This window comes from Muscardinus avellanarius (assembly GCF_963383645.1).
Source record: "Muscardinus avellanarius genome assembly, chromosome: 8".
In the NCBI taxonomy this organism is placed as follows: Eukaryota; Metazoa; Chordata; class Mammalia; order Rodentia; family Gliridae; genus Muscardinus; species Muscardinus avellanarius.
Window position 1 is genome coordinate 99,179,871 of NC_137794.1, and position 22,300 is coordinate 99,202,170.

Here is a 22,300-nt window from a genome sequence, read left to right on the forward strand (position 1 = left end):
CTTCAAACTAGTGACTTTGTTATCTGCACTTTGGGAACTATTCTTTTATTCCCAGTCTGAGTTTTGCTATGTTTTAGCATTGTTCTCTGGAATGCTTTTTATATTTCTCTGTTTATTCTTTTAACAAATTTTGTATAAGATATATTCACATAGTAAATATTAAAGGCTGATAAAAATGTTCAGTGAATCTTAATTCTTTTCCCTTGCCCATGTCCCTAGTCACTCAGTTCTCCTCCTCCATTTTGGCAACAAATTCACCTGTCTCTTAGGAATCTTTCCAGGTATATTCACTCATATAAAAGTACAATTGTTTTATATATATAGTAACCCTCTCTAATTTCATATATATGCATATATATAAAGAGCCAGTACATTTTCATATATGTATACATTCAGAGAGACTACATTAGTTTCACACACACACACACACACACACACACACACACACACACACATGCATTCACACTCACACACATATACCTTGGTGACAGTGCACATTAGTATGTATGATCTGACAGAGTTTATATAACCCTTGCCTTAGTGTTATATTGTGGCAAAAATTGATATATTGCTTATCACTTTCTGGGATATGCCTTTGGCCGTTTAGCATTTATGCCATGACCAGTATCATCTCTTGCCCCTAGAGAAGACTTGGGCAGAGTACCTGCCTATGTATTTGCCTGTGATCACTTAAGTGTCAGAGCAGAAATTAGAATGCCTGATCCTAGGTATCATTCTGCTGCTTTTATCTTCATCCAGGTCTTATGCCATGACATCATTCTGGTGGCCACCTGTTTGCATTCCAGGCAGAGGCTATGTGGGGCCCCAGCTGCTCTTTGACCACTGTGGAAAGAGGCATTTTTCTGAGCCTTAAAGGAAAGTAAAACAGACTCTTTCTTTTGATGGAAACTTTCCTGAATTTCCCAGAGACCCAAAAGCTGTCTCTTGTATTTCCCATGCTCCAGGCAGATGAGAGTTCTGAACATCATGTCTGGGGAATGGCTTCTATCTCCTTCCATGCCTCTCTCCTAGGCTGCAAGTTCCCTCCAAACCACCAGGGCCCCATACTGAACAGGAGCTAGGGTCCGTGCTGAGCCACGTTAACAGTTTGACGGAACAGTTTGACGGCTGTTCCAACAACATGTCAAAATTAAGTGGCTTAAAACAAAACACACGTGCTGTTGTAAGGTTCTGGAGGTCAGAAGTCTGACATGAGATTCACTGGGCTAAAGCCAAGGTATCAGCTCCCTGTGTTCCTCTTGGAGGCTCTAGGGAAGAATTTATTACCTTGGCTATGCCAGCTTCAATGGTCCCTCCCCATCCCCTGGTTCATGGTCCCTTCCATCTTCAAAGCCAGCAATGGGCAACAGATTCTTTTTCATACCACATTCTCTGTTACTCTCCTCTCTTTCCACTCAGAGAGACCCTGGAGATATAGGACCCAGGATAATCCAGAATAATCCCTCCCATACTTCTGGGTCAGCTGATTAGCAACTTTAATTTCAGCTTCAATTATTTTCACAGGTTCTAGGGATTAGGATATGGACATCTTTGGGAGGCCATTATTCTGTTAAAATACCCACTGGGTAGTAGGTCACATCCATGCAGAGGAAATACTATGCCCTTGCCTGCTTGGACAGATGGATTGTCACTGATTCTTAGGCAGCCACCTCGGGGACCTGGCACAAAGCACTTGAGCTTCCTTCTCTGAAGCACTCAACGGTTAGGAACACATTTCTCTACTGCATCCAACATGGAGTGTCAATGCATCTTTCTTTTCTTTCTTGGAAATAATGATGTTACAAATGCTCTCTCCAACCTTATTGTCCTTTACTTATTCTAGGGGGTTTACAAGTCAGAAAACCACTTCCATAACATTTTCTTTGTAAACCATGCACATGAAGATGTATCTTGTTACTCTTTTAATATCTGAAATACACTTTATTGTCACCTTAACAGAAATTTTATTTTCAACAACCTGTTACATGATACATTCAACTGTATGCTATTTTAAGCAATTCTTCAGTGAATGTTCTTATACTTACATCAGGTTCAAGTTAGATAAGTTCAAGAAGTGGAATTAATTAATGATCAAAGCTTTACATTTTTAAGTTTGATTGTTAATGTCAAATTGACGTTTATACTGGTTCACAGTTCTGTATAAGGGTCATGAAATAGGTTATACTTCTGGAAGCCAATGATTGAGGGAGATTCTTTTTCCACACCATCATTAACAGGAGTTATGTCCAATTATTGATCTTTTCCTATTAAATTAATGGCAAAATATACTCCACTGCATTTCTTTTTGCTGAGAAGAAATGGACATTTTATAATTGTGAAACTGCATGCAACTGCAAGTATTTTATATTTATTTTATATGTTGTAAACATTTGAAGAATTTTTGACTACTTTACTTAGATCGATCACCAAAAAGCAAGTATGTATTCAGTGTCCCTATGTCAACAAGGTCAAAATAGATACAATTAAGAATTTTTTTTATCATTGTAAGGTAGGGCTCTAGCTTTCTAGAATCTTAGCTTTCTAGTGAGAAGTTCTATTTATCAAGGATAGTTTTATCTTTGCTTAATGACACTCTATAGGACAACTTTTTTTCTAGACTTTACAGATAAATACCAAAGGATACAAACCAAATTTTGGTTCAGTTTTATCAAGACAGACTTAAGCTGGGCATAGTGGTGCATGTTTGTAATCCCAGTATTTGGAAGGCTGAGACAAAAGAATGACACATTCACAGGCAGCCTCAGCCAGTAGTGAGATGCTCGTCAACTTTAGCAAGACCCTGATTCAAAATAAAAATAAAATAGGGCTGCAGGTGTAGCTCTGGGGTAGAATGCTCCTAGGTAAAATCGACACACACGCATGCAAACACACATAGACTTAATAGTATATGAGCCTGAAGAAACTGTTCAAATGTGAAAAAAAATTCTTCTTACATGTTTTAAATTAGATATTATTAAATTTAAATGTAGTACTGGGTGGGAAACAGATGACCAAGCCATGAGTCCCACCTTCAATCTGAAAACATTACAAAATAATCTAATACTGGTAAACCCCTAAATTGTCATATTCTTTCTAAAGTTAGCTAAAATGACTATAGTACTCTCCGTGTTAGTTTAGATGAGCATTAAAAGTGAGTACCCTTTATTGTGCTAATATTTTATCCACTGTAAATATATTGCTGGTGAATTATTTTTATTTATTTTTTTATTTTATTTTTATGTGGATCATATTGAACATGGCATACATTCAGACTGTTCTTAGTGCCCTCTCCCACCCCTACTTCCCCTTACCCCCTCTCAACAATGAATGTCCAGGTTAGCCATGCTACATTCATACTTTTACAACACCCAAGCATTATATTGAGCATATAATTTACATCCTATGACACACTGACATAAACTGAGAGAGAGAAAGATGCTTTCCACTTCATTCCATAAAAAGAAAAGCCTAGGAAGGTATTATTGATTTCAGGTATCTTAATCTGTTCAGAGAATCCCTGGATCTGAGCAATCTAAATAAATTAAATTTCTGACACTAGTGGTAATTGAAAGGTGAATTTAAAATATCCAAAGGATAGAATAATTGATTATTTGTTTGACCAAAACCTGAACTGTAATTCAGGAATCTTCTCCAACCGGCATGGCTGTCTTGGTCAGATATCCTTTCATAGCCAGCTCTTGTATTGGGTGAGTCCTGACTCCAAAGTAGTACAGGTCACACTCACTTGGCAATAAAGTACAGGATGATAAAAATAATCACACAAGCTAGAACCATACAGAGATTTTTAATTGATAGAAAAAGTTATTATTGTTCTATGACCTTTGAATTTTTTTCAAAACTTAAATATCTTTTACTGTAGTTTATAAGTGCATAAGGAAATATTAAAAAAACAAGCATAAAGCTAATATTTTATCTATTATAAATATATTGATGGCAAATTCTTTTTATTTATTTATTTTATTTTTATGTGGAGCATATTGAACATGGTATACATTCAGACTGTGCTTGGTACCCTCTTTCCCCCACACACTTCCCTTTACCCCCCTCCCAGCAATGAGTGTCCAGGTTGAATATGCTACATTCATACTTTACACATATTTGAATGTAGTTCCTCCACTAGTCAACCTCAGCTTTCTTCCTCTCCTATCCTTCCATTTCAGCTTTGCTGAGGTTTACCTTCCATTGTCTGGAGTCCCTCTGGTATTCCTAATAGTCCTTAGTTTGGGCATATTAGAGAAAACATATGTCACTTCTTTTTCTGTGTTTGGCTGATCTCACTTAACATAATGTTCTCCAGGTCTTTCCATCTTCTTGTGAATGACATGGTTTGGTTCTTCTTTATTGCTAAGTAAAATTCCATTGTATGTGTTTTCCATAATTTTGCAATCCATTTATCTGTTGATGGAGACCTAGGTTGGTTCGATATTTTGGTTATTACGAATTGTGCTGCGATGAACATGGGTATGCATATGTAACTGTAGTTCTCTGATTTCAACCCCTTTGGAAAGATACCCAGGAATGGATCATATGGTGGGTGTTGGATTTTTTCAAGTGATTTTTCAGCATCTATTGATATGATCATGTAGTTTTTGTTCTCAGTTCTATTTATGTGGTGGATAATATGAATTGATTTGCATATGTTGAACCAGCCTTGCTTTTCTGGGATATAACTAACTTGGTCATAGTTTACAATTCTCTTGATATGGTTTTTAATGCAAATAACTCATATTTGGTTTAGAATTTTTGCATCTATGTTCATCAGGAATATTGGTCTGTAATTTTCCTTTCTTGAGGTATCTTTATTTGGTTTGGGGATTAATGTGATACTGGTCTTGTAAAAGGAGTTTGGGAGAATTTCATCTCTTTCAGTTTCCCAGAACAAGTTGTAAAGTTTTAGTTCTTCACTGAAGGTTTTGTAGAATTCAGCTGAAAACCCATCAGGGCCTGGACTTTTCTTTGATGGCAGAACTTTTATTGCTGTTTCTATTTCTTTGCTTGCTATCAGTTGGTTTAGGCTTGCTATGTCCTCTTGGTTCAATTTAGGTAGGTTATACGTACTTACAAATCTATCAATTTCTTCCATGTTTTCCAGTCTATTGGAGTATATATTTTTAAAGTAGTTTCTAATAAATCCTTTGAATGTCCCCACTGTCTGTGATGACACCTCCTTTTTCATTTCTGATTTTAATAATTTGAGTTGATTATCTCTTTCCTTTAGTTAGGTTGGCCAGGAGCTTATCCATCTTATTAATCCTATCAAAGAAACAGCTTTTTGTTTTGTTGATTCTTTGATTTTTTTTTTTTGTTCTCTATTTCATCATTTCTGCTCTGATTTTAATAATTTCCTGCCTTCTGCTGGCTTTGGGATTAGACTGTTGCAGTCTTTCTAGGTCCTTGAGATGTGTCATTAGGTTGTTTCCTTGGCAACTCTCTGTTCTTATGTGGGTGTTCTAAAAACATTGCCTTCAACGTGTCTCATGGATTTGGGTAAGTTGTTTCTCTATTCTCATTTAATTCCAAAAACTTCTTTATTTCTCCCCTTATTTTTTATCTTACCCACTCATCATTCAGTAGTGTATCATTCAGTATCCATGTATTTAAATAGTTTCTTTTGGCCTTCCTGTTGTTGCTTTCTACTTTCATTTCATTGTAGTCTGAAAAGATGCAGAGAATTATATTACATCTTTTGAATTTGCTGGTGCTTGTTTTGTGGCCCAGGATGTTATGTATTTTGGAGAAGGTTTCATGGGCTGCTGAGAAGAATGTGTATTCTGCTGTTCCTGGTTGAAATATTCTGTATATATCTATTAGGTCCATTTGGTTTATAGTTTTCTCCTTTTTTGGGTTTTGGTTTTTTTTTTTTTTTTTTTTTAATTGGTACTGGGGTTCCTGGAAACCTTTCTACCTCTGGGCTACACTCCCAGACCTATTTTATATATTTTTTTGAAAACAGGGTCTCTTTAGCCACCAAGGCTGGCTTCGAACCAGCATGATCCTTCTGTCTCCGCCTCCCAAGCACGGGGATTACAAACGTGTGCCACCACACCTGGCTAGTTTTCTTTACTTCTGAAAAGTCTTTATTCATCTTTTGCCCTGAAGATCGATCTAGTTGTGTGAAAGGTGTGTTGAAGTCTCCCAATATTATTGTGTTTGGGTCTATTTGAGATCTGATGTCCTGTGGGGGTTTGTTTTACAAATGTGGGTGCACCCACATTTGAGGCATAAACATTTACTATCATTATATCTTCTTAGTGGATTGTTCCTTTTGATAAAAGGAAGTGCCCTGCTTTGTCTCTTCTGATGTGTTTTAGCTTAAAGTCTGTTCTGTTGGATATCAGCATTGCCACTCCTGACTGTTTTTGGTCTCCATCAGCATGATATATCTTTTTCTATCCTTTCACTTTTAGTCTATGAATGTATTTGGCTGTAAGGTGAGTTTCTTGCAAAGAACATATATTTGGATTATGTTTTTAATCCACATTGCCAGTCTATGTGTTTTGATTAGTGAGTTAAGTCCTTTGATGTTCAGAGTTATTATTGAAATATGATTTTTGTTTCCTGTCATTTTGTGTTCTATCTTCTATTTGGTATAATGTTATTTTTTCTTTACTTAGATGCCTGGCTGATCAACTTCATCTACTCTCTCGTTCTAAAGTATGCTTCTTTTTTCTTCTTTATAGTTTATTTAAGTATTTTCTCTATTTTGACTTTAAATTTATGAATTTTTTTTTGAGATTCTGCTTATTTTGAAACACTTTTTTCTCCATCAATTTTGAATAATAACTTTGCTGGATATAGCAGTTTGGGTTGGAAATTGTTTTCTTCCAGGGTCTGGATCACATCATACCAGTCTCTCCTGGCATTCATGACTTGGGTAGTATAGTCTGGGGTGATTTTTATTGTTTTTCTCCTATATATCACCCCATTATTTTGTTCTCACTGCTTTGAAGATTCTTTCCTTGGCCTCTATGTTGGTCATTTTGATTATAACATGGCGTGGGGAGGTCCTTCATTGATTTTGTATTAACTGTGTTTTGTATGTCCCTTGAATATGTAAATCCACATCTCCTTCCATGTTTGGAAAATTCTCGAAATTATTTCTCTAAAGGGATTACAAATACCTTTAGTCTGTACCTCTATCCCTTCTTTAATGCCTTTTATTCATATTTTAGGATGTTGCATATTGTCCCATAGTTGTTGGATATTTAGGTTTTGTTGCTCTAATGATGTCTGTATGCTGTTACTGTGCTTTGAATGAAATGAGTCTCTGTTCTCCATAGCTAGGGCTGGACTGGTCTGACTTCTCCCCATTCACCATGATTGAGAGTTCTGCAGTGATCCCTGAGATCCTACTATTTGGCTCTAGTGTTAACCATAGGCCTCCCCCAACACTTTCCACTAATCAGAGCCTGAGTCCGTCTGAGACTTGCTATGTCCAACAGCAGACCTTACTCCTACCTTTCTGTGTTGTAACACAGTTTAGACCCAGGGAGGTTATCAGGGCTGCAGGAGTCCCTGGGGGTGCCAGTTTGGGTGATTTCCCACAAAACCACGACTTCTCTCTGTATCTCTGGAGGGTGTGGTAATCTCAGCAGCCACTACCCCTTCACTTGATTGAACTGCAAAATCTCAGACCCAGAGAGTTTATTGCAGCTGCATGAGTCCCTGGGGGTGCCATGCTGGTTAGTTTTACTACGTAGACAGTAGTTTTACTTACAATTTTGGTGTGCGCTGGTCTGGGTCTCTGGAGGGTGTGGTGAGCTTGGCCACTGCTGGAAAGATGGTGCCGCCAAGGTGCCCTCAGCCATGAGGGGTGCAGGATTCTTTTTCTGGTGTTGAGCTCTGCTCTGGATCCTTGGATGTCATGGTGAGCTCAGCTGCTGGATGTTGTAGCTGGTATTTGTGCAGGAAGAACTTATGACTTATAACCCATGGATCTGCAGCTGCTAACTTCAGGTCTTTGTTTCCCTTTTCATCTCTGGAGTCTGGATCTGTGAGGCAAGATAGTACTGCTGTGGCACCCGCCGCCTCAAGGCAGGCAGGTTTCTTTTCTGCTCTCTGGTCGGTCTTCTATTTGTATTCTCTGTCCCTTGCATTTATTATTTTTATTCCTCTACTGATAGTATTTTCTGGCTTTGTAGAATGCTGTTTTTGAGGCAATGGAGAGTGGGTGACAGCTGGATTCATAAGTGCTGCTTCTCTCGGTCGCCATCTTCCTCTTTCCAAATTCTTATATTTTAGATATGATTTTGAATAATTGTATGTGTTGATTTGAAATTATTACTTTTTATTTTTGTGATACTGGGGATTGAACAAAGGGGTGTTTTACCTCCAAGTTATACCTCCAGGCCTATTTTTTATTCTTTGAAACAGGGTCTCACTAAATTGCAGAAGGCCTAAGTAAGTAGCTGAGGCTGATTGTGAACCTGCGATCCTCCTGTCTCAGCCTCCAAGTACTGTGAAATTATCTTGATATTAAAGTATTAGCTCCACTAAAAATTTATTTCTTTGTATTTTTCATCAAAAATAGCTTAAATACGTTTGCCTTCTCCTTCTCACCAATGTATAACTTAAGATAAAGAAAGTGTATTGTTTCTGCTTTGGGGAATTGTAATACTGCTTTCAAATTTTGATCAGCTTCAAACATTCTATCCTTTGTGCTTCCAATGTCATGAAAGTCCTCTGAGGGTTCTTTTAAAGTGAAGGTGTCACTTCCTCTAGGACCGCTTCATTCTTTTTGTCACAACCTCTTTTCTTGTTTATGTTGATGAATTCACCTTTGCTAAGGTCATCTCAGCTCTTTATCTAGAATCACTCAAATGGAGCATCCAGTTCCCATCCCTATGATGCTATTTTTTCTATATCTGTATTGTGTTCAATGTGTTATCACCTTTCATATCTTTGTCATATTTTCATCTTTGTTGACAATTTCCTCCACTGATTCTTTGTTTGTGGGAAATGACAAATGTGTTTCTCCATGGGAGACAGCGAGGAAACACAACTACACACTCCCATTGTCTGTATAAGAACTAATACTAGATGTGCAATGACTAATTATTGACAAGTTTCAAGAAAACTGACATGATTAGCCAATGATCATGATGTGCATCTGACATTTGCATAATGAGTATAGACTGAAGAACTAATAGAAAGTTTTACTGCATGCAAATACTCAGTTTATAACTGGGGTAACTGGAATGTGAACTGTATCGATGGAGGACTGCCTTAACTAAAGTGTGGTCGCTGAAATTCATGTTTCTGGGAACTGAGCAGAACAAGCACTGGCTTGCTATAAATAGAAATGATGCGTGTATTCATTTATTTATAAGGACTGCCTTTTGAAAACAATTAAGTAGTTTTTCTTTCTAGGTACAGATTTTTAAAAAATGGGAGTGAAAAATGGAAAAAATACTAAAAGCTGATGAACAATCATTTCAAGTTCAACTCTGTAGGTTACTTTATTTACCAAGTCACTTCTATAGCCAGACAGGCCAGACATTCCTCTCAGAGCTTTACAAACATGATCTCATTTAATCATCTTAACAGCAATGGCATAGCTATTTGCTATTCCCCCTCTTAAAGATGAAAAAATAGGAACAGAGAAGATAAGTCACTTGCCTGAGGGCACACAGCTTATAAATAGCAGAGCAAGAGTCAACACCATGCAGCCTGGATTTGAAAGATGTGGTTTGAACCAGTGCACAATGAATGTCACCAGTCATTCAATGTCAATGTCATTGGCCTGTGCTGCTAATTCTGCAAACAAACACATTACCAGTTTATTGATCTTCCTGGTAGTTAGGTCTCCCTCATTTATTATTGTAGTTTACAACTACAGATTTAAAATTCAATACACAAAGCTGGCATTATCTACCACAGAGATTACCAAGGCTCCACAAAGCTTAAGAGAGAGGTCATTCCTTTCTTTTAGAGTAGTGCGAATGCAAAGGAAATGTACTGGAGAAAAGGGAAGACAGTGACATCTCTGAGATTCTGAATCAATTGATTCAGAAAGTCAGAAAGTTGGATCTCGGAGCATGAGGCTCTTCATAAATATGAGGGGAAAACACAGGGATCATGGATTAGTCTGTCATCTATCCATTTCCACCCACATTACAAAGGTCTCTTGAAGGAAATATTAAGGCAAATCTGCTGAAATTTAAGTGGCCTAATTTTGATTTTACCTTGAAAAAATATCTACCTCTTCAACTGCTAATCTGAAAATTAGAAAAGTAAATTTTAGTGACTCTGACAAACATATTAAATTAACTATATTAAATAGGCACAACTTACAGAGCATAATAATTCAAAAACATCCTCATCCTTTTGTTAAAAGTCGATTTGGAGAATACCAGCAATCAAATGACTTAATCTTCTGAATTGCAGTTAAAGATTAAAATGGTTGTTGATTTTAAAATCTTCTTGTGTTTCATTGCCACTTCCTGAATACCAGGGTGCTGCCTAGCAACTGCTGACCCGCCCATTTCTAGTCATCTCCTTTTTTTCTTTTAGGCAAATAGAAAGAAACCATCAAAAGGTTATGCAGGTTGTTACTAGGAATATGTTATTTCATAAAACAACATGAATGACCTTGAACAAGCCATTCATGAAGATAAGATCACAGAAGAGCAAGGAAAAATGTCTGCCTCTGTTGGAGGCTACTCTTTCACTTTCTAGTTCCAGTAGTCTAGTTCCAGTAGTTGGTTAGGAAATCTTGAGACTTACATAATAGATCTTGGTTCCTGAATGATTTAGAGAGAAGAAGAAAAGAGAGAAGGATCAATATCAAGGGGAAAATTATTCAAATGAAGTGTAAGTGCTGGGTATCATAATACACATGTAGGAACTAAAGAAAAGAGATTTGTGTCCCAGAGAGGTGAATCAACCATTATAGGAACCAGTTTTCATCAGGAAGAGACAGTTGAGCTAATAAACTCACTCTCTCTCTCTCTCTCTCTCTCTCTCTCTCTCTCTCTCTCTCTTTTTGTGGTACTGGGGTTCCTGGAAGCCCTTCTACCTCCGGGCTACACTCCCAGACCTATTTTATATGTTTTTATTTGGAAACAGGGTCTCTTAAGCCAGCGAGGCTGGCTCCGAACCAGCGCGATCCTCCTGTCTCCGCCTTCCAAGAGCGGGGACTACAAGTGTGCGCCACCACGCCCGGCAAGCTAATAATCTCTTAATGTATTTTAGAATCAAATTTTGAATAATACTAAAGTAGTACTTGAATTATTTCAAGGCCACCCAATAAACTAGAATCCATTAGACTGTGCCAACCAATGCTTCTATTGACTTTCTGTGTCTCTCAGAATACAACTCATATTCTTTAACAGGGCCTAGGCAGCCCTAGGTGATCTCCCCTTCCGTAGCCTTTCCACAACCTTCTGTCTGTGCACGGGGCTCTTCATGCTCCTGCTCACCAGCTGCCTTCACCCTTCTTAAGCTCACACCCATCTCAAGGATTTTGCCCGTAAGGCTGGGATGTTCCCCATGGAACCTTATGAATGCTGCCTCCTTCTTGTCCTCCACCTCTCAGCTCAAGTCTCACCTTCTCTTCATGGGGGCCTTATCCAGCCAACCTAAGGGAACTTTTCCTCAGTTCATCATTATAGAATGGAACTTAACTTGTAATAATTGAATTCATTTTTTTTGGCATTTTATCTAAGAGTGTAAATCATGTGGGAGCAGGAGTCTTCTTTCTTATTCACTCATACTCCCCAGAAACAGTACCTTGCAAATGGTAGGCACCATATAATTATTTTGAGAATGAATGACCATGAATCCCTCATTGATATAGCACCAGAGCCTAAGCATAATGCTTTTGGTATATACTGCATACAGTGAATAGTTGATGTTTTTGTTTTTGTTTTTCCAGTTCCAGGGACAGAATCCAGGGCCTCACACATGCTAGGCAAGAGCTCTCCCACTCTGCTACACCTCCAGTCCAGCTTCTTAATGGAAGTGAATGAGTCATCTGATCATCTTCTTAATAGAAGTATTGGGATAAATTATTTATTATTGTTTATCTTAGTTTTCAACTGCTACTGCTACAAAATTTTGGTGGCTTAACACAACACAAATGTATTACATTACAGTTCTGGAGGCCAGATGCTAACAGGAGACTAAAGTCAAGATGTCAGCAGAACTACAGTCCCCCCCATAGACTTGAAGAGGAGATATGGCTCCTTGCCTTTTTGAGCTTCTAGAGGCTGCCCACACTTATTAGCTTGTGGCCCCCTACATCTTCAAACCCAGCAATGGCCAAGTAAATATTCCTCATGCTATGTCACTCTGACATTAAATACCCTTCTATTCATGATTAGCCTTGTAATTATGCTGGATTCACCCAGATAATCCAGGATAATTTCTCCATCTCAAAATCCTTAATTTAACAATGTCCACAAAATGCTGTTTCTGTTCTAACATAACAGGTTCACAGGTTCTAGAAATTAGGAGATAGATGTCTTTAGGGGGAGGGGCAGTTTATCACATTGTCAAGTGGCTTGACTCTGGGAACAAATTGCCCATGTTTTGTATAATCTCCTGTAAACTCTCCTCTTATCTTTCAAACATGTGCTACATAACCACTTTCTGAAGAGGAATTCCATATAAGTAATCTTATCTCTCACTTTCCCACCTCACAAGGCTCTGGTCTGGGTGTATGAGTAATGCTGTTTTGCATAAATTGAGCAATGAATGTAGGCTGCTACCTCCCATACAAGCAAACAGCCTGAAAATAAGCAGATGTTGACATCTCTGGACAGGCTAAAAATCCATTTCTGGTGCTGATGGAAGATAATGACAATTATAGAGAAGACATTCCATTCCCATCACCAAAATTAGAACAGCAGCAGCACTGTATCTTGTAAGAAGATAAAATTCAGTGGGAGCCAAGAAAATTGCATCATTATTAGAAGGATCTATCTAAAAATTAGAGGGGTAAGCAGAGAGAGGCAGGATTATGGACTCTGAAACCTACATTAGCTAAGGCAATTCTCTTCCTTTTCCTGGGACAAATCACCCTATACAATTAAGCAAACCCAGGAGCCTAACACATTAACTTGCCATCACTATATTCTATCTGCCTTGGCACAGCTAGTGTTTCTGGCATTATTTATGAAGGCACTCTTGCTATATTTGCACAGCATGCAGCCTTGTTTGTAGCAGGCTGCAGATTACTGTCAATGAATAATGCCCTAGAAGCTCCTAACCCTTTGTGCTTATGTCCAATAACTAAATCAGCAGTAGCTGCTTCTCTGTGTTCTGCTTAAGATGATAGCACAGCCATAAATAAGCTCCCGGCAGCAGGAGCAAGTTGGCATCAGAGACAATGACTGCAAGACCTACAGGCGCATATCGTTCCCTGGAACACCATAAACAATCTTCATGACTGAGATTCTTTTAAAGGTGATGAGCTTTAAATATAGGCACCAGAATTTTCTAAAATTTCATTTTGTTTGAATTGAATCATCCAATGTATACATCAAGTCTGGTTGGAGAATTTACCTGTGAGAAGTAGTTAAAAATCTGGAAGAAGTGAAATTCTGACACCATTGCTCTCCTCTATAAATTATTAAGAATTCCATAAAAAGTCATCTGCTAACATGGTAGAAAGGAGTTTTTTTTCTCTTGCCAGCTTCTATGTCTCATAAGGTGGCTTCAAAAGAGGCCGGTGGATCTTAGATTTGCATTTCACATCCCAGGTTGGTACAGACAATATGTCTCAGAGATTTCCCCTTTGTACCTTCCTATATTCCATATAGAAACACTTAACTGAAATCCAGAGGAAAGCAGATGCTCCTTTTGCTAAAACCCCATGAGCTCATTGTCTGTACCTACTGCCTCATTTAAATCTCTCTAGTGAATATTTTCCAAATCATGTAGGAAGTACAACCTCCTTTTCTAGGAGATCACCAAAGGCACCATTAAATATATGACTCATGAGTTAGAAAAACAATGTAAAACAAAGCACCATAGGCACTAGAGTGGAAGACAGAGTGAGCGTTCTGGACAGAGCTGTGCTGTTTGACCACCGTTGTGTTAAGAGATTTTGCCACTAATGGGCACAGGAGACCCCTTTCCACTCCTGGAGGCCATTTAACTGGTCTCTTAATCTCATCTGGGTGTATCTGGGTATATCAAATTTCCTGGGTCTATTGACACCAATTACCACAACTAGGGTAACTAAACATGTATCTTTTCATAGCTCTGGAGGCTAAAAGTCCAAAATGGAGGTATCATCAGGGGCATGATCTTTTCAAAAGCTCTAGGAGCAAATACTTCCACATCTCTTCTAGTCTCTGGGGGCCACAGTGTTCCTTAGTTGGTGCCACCATCACTCTGATATCTGCCTTGATCTTCACATGGCTTTCTCCCCTGTGTACCTGTGAACCCCAACCTCCCTCTCCTTTCTCATATAGTAACTGCTGTGATGATTTTTATTACTGAGATCCTTAAATTATTACATTTGCACAAACCCTATTCCAAATAAGATCACCTTTGTTGGTATCCAGGTGAGCTGATGTGATGTGTATTTGCATGGCTCCAAGTCTCCCTTCTCCTGCATCTGCCTGTTCCTCTGGCTCTTACATGAGATAGATGCATGCAGAAGAGAGCATATGAGCCTTCTGGGTGTCCTTCCCACCCTAGCACACCTGCTCCACCTGAGAGTCAGCCAGGCACTCCCCCAGCAGAGCTCTTGGCCACCTGGCTCAGCTCCATCTCGCACTTCCCCAGGGAGACGCTTTTTGTCTCCACAGCACCCTCCTTTTCCCTGGAGAACTCTGCAGCCTTCTGTTCAGCATTCAAACAACGTAAAGGGACTCAATTTTTGTTTAAATACTTTTTTTCTGACCATAAAGGTAATGCAACTTCAGGACAAGATGACTTTTTAAAATATGTCAGAGCATTTAAAAAGATAAAAATCATCATAGAGGTAACCAAAAGTACTACTAAGATGGATGCTCCAACAATCTTTCTCAATGAAATCAATAATCTACTTTTTTAAAAAACAATTAAGGTGAGATTAAACAATAAAGAACCAGAATTTCCTTTTAACTTGTTATTTTCACATCATCTATCCTAATAATTTCTTTATGTCATGAAATAATATTTTAAAATAATTTTGATGACTATTATTTTGTTATACATGATTCAAATAATTATGCATTATGGATAAACAGACCAAATCAAATTTTCAACAAACTAATAATAATGCAATGCAAAACTCTACATACATTTTGAAAAGCTCTGATAATTATATTGAATATACTTCTTAATCAAAAGGTAAAATATTTTTAACCTTTTGATATATATATATATATATATATGTATATATATATATGTATATATATATATATAAAACTAAACCTCTAAAAAGCTTATAAAACATAAATTTTTACCATGTTTCATCAGGATCAATTTTGACTCATTTGAAAAGCAGACAATGTTATGGCATTTTAATTTGTATTTCTTTGATTGCTAATGAAGTTAGTGTCATATATATTTATAAATTATATTTTTTGTAATTGACTAATTGACTCTCGATTTCTTTTTCTTTCTTCCTAGTGTTTTGTTCAGTAATTTCTTCATTCACTTTAACTTTTTTTGAGTGTGTACAATGTGCCAGACAGCAGGTAGATTGAGGGAAAAGAATATCAGGGAGGTGAGGGTGGTACAAGGTTTACTGGCATTTGCCTTTATGGAAAATTGCATTAATTTCCTTATTTATATTTAATTTACAGATATTTCTCTATTTGTGGAGGTTATTTGCCCTTTGACATGTGTTCCTAATGTTTTTACTAATTTGTCTTTTTTGTTTTGTATATGGTCTTTATAATTTTATTGACATTTAGGAGGGAAATCATCTATATTTTGGAGGGGAAGAGAGGTAGAGAGTTTATATTTAAGACAGAAGTTCCTCACCCAAAAAGTGTTCATCTATTCATTTCATTCACTTTCATCTTCAATCTTTTAAAATCAATTTTCCATCTAGATTTTACTTTGATGTAGGTGGTGATATTTTTGTAATTTATTACTTTCCAAATGTAACTGATTACTCCATTTGGAAACATCAGTACCACGTATTAATATCTGTCATGTGTTCATTGCTTACTACTTCAGATTGATCATTCAATAACCTTTTGTAAGATTAAGCTTTTATTCCATTCCATGTTCTGTTTCTCCTTGGGTCAGTGTCACAGACTTCCTTATGATGGCTTTATATGATGATTTAACACGTGGCAATGCAATTCCTAGCATTTATTCCTTTCCGTTTTTTTGGTTATTTTTACTACTTCTGTTTTTCTGGTCCAGGCTCACTTTATTAAGCCCAAACAAATTTCTATTGGCACTTTGATTAGAATTGTCACAATTTCCCTTTAGACTATAAATATTTTAAATGAGATTTCACTCATTTGCATCCCCGCCTGATCAAAGATGTTTTTAAACTATGTTTTATTCTGCAATCACTTCATGTACCTGACCATAACCTCTCCACCCTACAGGACCACACCAAGCCGACCCATCAATTCAGGTCATACAGAAATTCTGCCTGGTAAGACGGGAGAAATGTGGGCCCAAAATAAAGTTGTTTTTAAAAAAAAGTGTATCAATTAAGGTAAATAAAGATGCACTTATTTTAGCTGGGCGTGGTGGCGCACGCTTGTAATCCCAGCATTTGGGAGGCTGAGACCTGGAGGATCGCGGTTCACGGGCAGCCTCCGCTACTTAATGAGGCCCTCTACAACTCAGTGAGACCCGGTTTCAAAATAAAGAATAAAAAATAGGGCAGGGGGTGTAGCTCAGAGGTCAAATGCCCCTGGGTTCCATCCTCAAACCAGCAAAAAAAAAAAAAAAAAAAAAGGATGCACTTATTTTCATTTATTAAAGTAATGTAAGCTTTCAACTACCTTGCTGCAAGTGAAAAGTATATCAGATATTCTATGATTATTATAAGATTTAATGGTGTGTTGGTTTAATATACCACTGTGCTAGAGAAGAGAAAGAATATGTTTTCTAATATTCTAATTTAAAATTCTCTATGAACAGGATGCCCTGGGTTCACGTGGACACCCCCTATACTTTCTCTGAGGACAGTGACACGAGCTTTAGCTCCTCTGAACCTTCTGCTTGTCCCATGCTTTTCTTGTCCCTAGCTCTAGAGCCCGCCATATGTGTCACTTGCTTTTTGTCATCTACTTCACACACCTGTTTCCAAAAACAAAACAAAACAAGATTAAATACTGTGTCATAAGTAGATGTATGAATAGTTTCCAAGGACCTTAGAAAAAAATAACAACTGATTAGTCTAAATTTTCAAGAGAGTTTCGGCAAATAAAAGACCATCTTTATTATCTACAAACCTTGGTAAAACTGGCTATTAAACTGCTATGTTTACCCAGCAAAACAGCTTTCTTGAACTTTCTGTGCATTCTGTATAGCATAAGTTGCGAAAGGATATGGGATTTATTAAGTGGTCATTATTATCTCTTTTGATACCAAAACTAAGGTCCATACTCAGAGGTTCAAAGAAACTGTACATGTATGTGTGAGTTTTGTTTGTTTTATTGTATTTTGTTTTTAAGACCTGTTAGGTAAGAAACTTCTTACCTGTTAGGTAAGAAATTCATACCAATTCTAATCTAAAATAAAGGACTGTATCACCTTGTTGTGAAATAAGGTGAGGGTCAAGAATCCTGCTCAGCCATATAAGCAGGCAAACATTCAAAGAGCCTTTGATGTGATGTTACATATGTTGTTAAATGTACTGATCTCAACCTTACCCCTTTTCAGTGGTTGGCTTCTCAATCTCCAAAATGACACCCCTTTGCCTCTTTGGTGATCAGCATTAGACTTTGCACAGTCCCCCCGCAAGTATTAAAGGACTTCCTTCGATTCTCTATATATTTCTATGGATGTTCTTAAAGTAGCTCCAAGAAACCCAGTGTCACCTCAGAGAATCACTAGGATTTGCCTGTGCATCCCAGAATGTACATTTGCCTCTCATGTGATGTTGGAAGTCCTTTGAAAATGCCATTGCTAAAAATATTGTGTGTGTATGTATGTGCGTGCCTGTGTGCATGGGTGTGAATGACGTATTCCCATTCATAGTCACATGATACCAGAGCCATAAAAATAACTCAACCCTACAGAAATTAAACCCAGGCTACAAATGTCACCAGCAGTGGTCAGAAGGCCTTTAATTCCAAGTAGCTCCTCATCAAAATCCTCTTCCCAAAACCTTTGAAATGTCTTATTTTTTCCTACTTCCAAGTGGCAATTACTCTGTAACTGGATATAATTTAATTTATATGTAAATGAAATTAAATTTTCATTTATATTTCAATTGAAGCTGAAAATCTTCACTGTCTGCCTTATTAAAAAAGAAAAGACTGAGTAGAATGAGTCTTTTTTATAGACCAAAGATAGAATTCTCAATTATATTTATACTTTTCAATTTAATAGCATGATTACATGGAATCAGAGTTGTGCCATTATCTAAAATGTGTCTGGTTTTCTCACTCAGCAAGTTTTTCGTCTGCTTTTCTAATTTAAAGCTCATAAACTCATCTCACGTTCTCTTTTATTCTGGTCCCATTTTCCTATTGTCTCCAGACAATTTCAGGAGGTAACTGCTCTTTTAGGAGAGACTTAGTAAATGTAAACTATACCTGAACTTCACATGGCTCTTGCTTTTTAGTTTATGTTTTATGTTTGCTTTATATTTAAAATAACTTCTTATTTTATTTTATGTGGATCATATTGAAAATGACATGCTTTCAGACTGTGCCTGGTGCCCTCTCCCACCCCACACTTCCCCTTTTCCCCCAATAATGAGTGTCCAGGTAAAGCACAGTAAAAGCAAGAATTAGTAAGTAGGATGGCATCGAACTAAAAAGTTCCTTCTCATCAAATGAAACCATCAAGAACCTAAAATAATTTTAAGACCTCCTTATTTTTTTTCCTGTATCTTTAACATTCTCATACCTCTGGTGTAAAAGTTGACAAAACTTCAATGACATAGAGACTCTAATGGTTTTATATAGGGGGTCATGCAATGAAAATACGTGTAGTGTACTTGATTAAACAGATAAATGCTCAAAATTTGAATTTCAGGTAAACATATATTTCATAATATGTCCTATGTAATAGTTTAGACATACTTAGACTTAAAAAATCAATTGTTGTTTCCCTGAATTTAGATTAAACTGGCTGTCATGTTTTCTCTGGCAATCCTACCCTGAGTTTATTTTACTCCCAAATATTGGCCACTGAAAAGGAAAAGAATACTCATAGGCAAATCTGAAAGTCCTCTTTGATCCAAATACTAAGGTGATTTCAAGAATTATTCAGACCTCTGAGTCCTCTGAGGCATGGGCTGTGGCTAGGACCCTGCACCTGACTCCTCCCCAGCCAACCATCTCTCATGTGCTAGTAGCTCCTCAGGCCTATGACACTAAGAAGTGTGAGTTAATGGACTAATTATAGGAAATCTCTGCCTACAAAAATTTAATCTATCTCTTTATATTTCAAATGGAGCCTGGGGCACAAAAGATAGGGTATTTGGATGGCAAAGTATCAGCAAAATTTGTCACAAAGTCCCAATGGTCTTTCTCATGCCACCATATTCCTGGTCCTTAATCCAAAATTTAATGATGCATTCAAAACTTTATATTGCAAACAATATCCTTCTCATTCTATTGCTTTCTGACTGTTCAGTTTGGGTCATAAAATGTAAAGACCAGATGGACATGGTACTTGAACATCTGAGGATAGAATTTGGTTCGGGATGCTCTGTATCTGATAGCTTTACAGCTAACACTGGGGACAGGGCCAAAATGTATGAGTCCATGTAAAATTAATTTCTGGGTGAGCTTCCCATTACCGAGTTCACAGTGACCTTGGGAAATATTGTCCTTTGGGATATGCCAACTTGAAATCAGGCGAAGCGCTATTTAATTGATGCATTGAGTTTAAAAGCAGCCAACTCTATCATATTAGCTTTGTGATGGTAACATCAGCAAGTGCTCAATAAATAACTTGTTGACTGATGGACTGAGGGGATATTGGAAAAAGTGCTGGATAATTTTCTTTGCTATATGACCAGATGTCCTCTGCAAGGGTGAGCTCAACCGAGCACAGCAGGGCCACAGAAAGCAATCAGAGGAGCTGCTGAAAATTATTCAGCGTGAGCAAAAAAGAAGAGAAACACATTATTTGCATCCCTTGCTGGAGTAGAAGCATTTGAAATGAAGTTGTCACAGCAGTGAGGACAAAGAAAACTTTGCAGGATTAGAAACTTGAAGGCTTGGATTTGGGTACTCTGCCAACAACCTTGTGTGAGGCCTTGGGAAAGTTTATTGATATTCTTTCTGGAAATCTGGCTAAATTTTTTCAAAGGTTGCTTCTGTTCTTTAGTTTTATAACCTGACTTCTGATTCAGGTTTATCTGCACTTAAGCATCAGGAAATTCTAGCCTTCTACCTTCTCTCAAGTATTGATTCGCTACTTCTTTATTCCTTAACCATTCCAATCAGATTACATACTTGAATATGCAATAACCATTTCTTATGACTATCTTTAGTTCTGAGAAAGCTCAGCTCATTAGATTAATTGGCTTACCAAAGAGCTATCATACAATTGATCCTTCTTATATGCATTTTCTTTTATTCAGTGATTATTTAAATGTTATTCAATAAATATTTAATTTTTACTAAGACTCTATTGCATGTTATATGCCAAAACAGGTGTTAGGTAAGAAACTCCTACCTTCAAAGAGCTTACAGTCTAGCAGGGATATATACAGGGAATGTCAACCAATTTTGCCAAGTGCTGTCACAGAGATGTTTAAAAAGAACTATGGTGGCCTAGGGGGAAGGTAACATAGGGAAGAATTAAAAACTGAAATTTTAAGACAGGAGAGGTACCAAAGAAATCCCAGGTAGAAAACATGACATTATTGGCAATTATGTGCACAATTGCATGGGCTGAGGGCAGAGGGAGGTGAAAAAGGCCAGATTTGAGAGGTAAAAATGAAAATAAGAAATGGAGAATCGAAGTAGAAAAAAAATCACAACACCCACACACAATAAGTACATATATTTGCAGGGCAAATATTGAGGGCAGATTAAGAATGTGAGCCCCTGTCCCAGAGAAAATCTTAGTGTGCAGCACTACAATAACATTAGAAGGCAAAAGCCAGTCTCTGGAGCAAAACATCTTGTTGTAGCATCAACCAACAATAATGGTCAAGCCTCTCATTCTCCTTAATGCCAGTTCTGCACGAGGCTCACTTTGCCTCCCCCTTCACACACACACACACACACACACACACACACACACACACACACACACACTAAACTTGCCTTCTCTTCCCCAGCAAGTACTCCCCATTGTGAACCAAATTGATTACAACTCACATCTTGTCTGCCCTTTCTGTTTGTGGCTTCAGACTTAGAGAAACATACGATTCCTTCTCCAGATGACTACACTTAAGCTTGTGTTTACATCCTTACATAGAGAGTTAATTTCTTATCGGCTTCAAACATGAGAGCACCTAGGCATGGTGCTTGGCTACTCAAAGCCAACGTATGAACATTTTTTGAGCAGGGACCACATTTTTCCAAAGACTGCATTAACCTCATGCTTTCTCATATTTCTGTCAACCTTGTGACCCTTCAGTAAGTAATGGTAGAATTTGTTATTTCATATTATGGATCATATTTTATTCTTTAAAAATTCCACATCAAGTACTGGGTGAATGTGTGTTCCTATAACTCTGAACCTCATTATGATGTATAATTACAAAGCAACAATAAAAGTATAATAAGAATATCAGAAATTGACTCATAAATCCTACAGAAACCCATTTCTTTCTCTACTAGAATGAGTTGAGGGGCAGGAATAGGAACAGATGGGGAAAAAAAGAGATATAATTAGGAAAGAACAGAGATTGAGGCTTTCCTATTTGTATTGCATGGCTCCTTTTATTGAGTATGATATATGAGCTCCGGTGTAATGAGTGATGTGGTAATCAATTTTAATCTTGCCAGCCTTTGATTTGTCTGCTGCTGCCATTTCTGTCCCAATCTTCAAAGTGTACTGCCAGGGTGATTATCACAGCTACCAGATATTTCTCCTGTAATGCCACTGAATCTGATCAACCTATTTTCCTTTCAACTTGGGATCACAGGTGGAGAGCTATTGCACTCACTCTGAAAATCACCTTTCTCCAAATGCACCAATCTTGGAAGGACAGTGGTCATAAGCACATATTGTG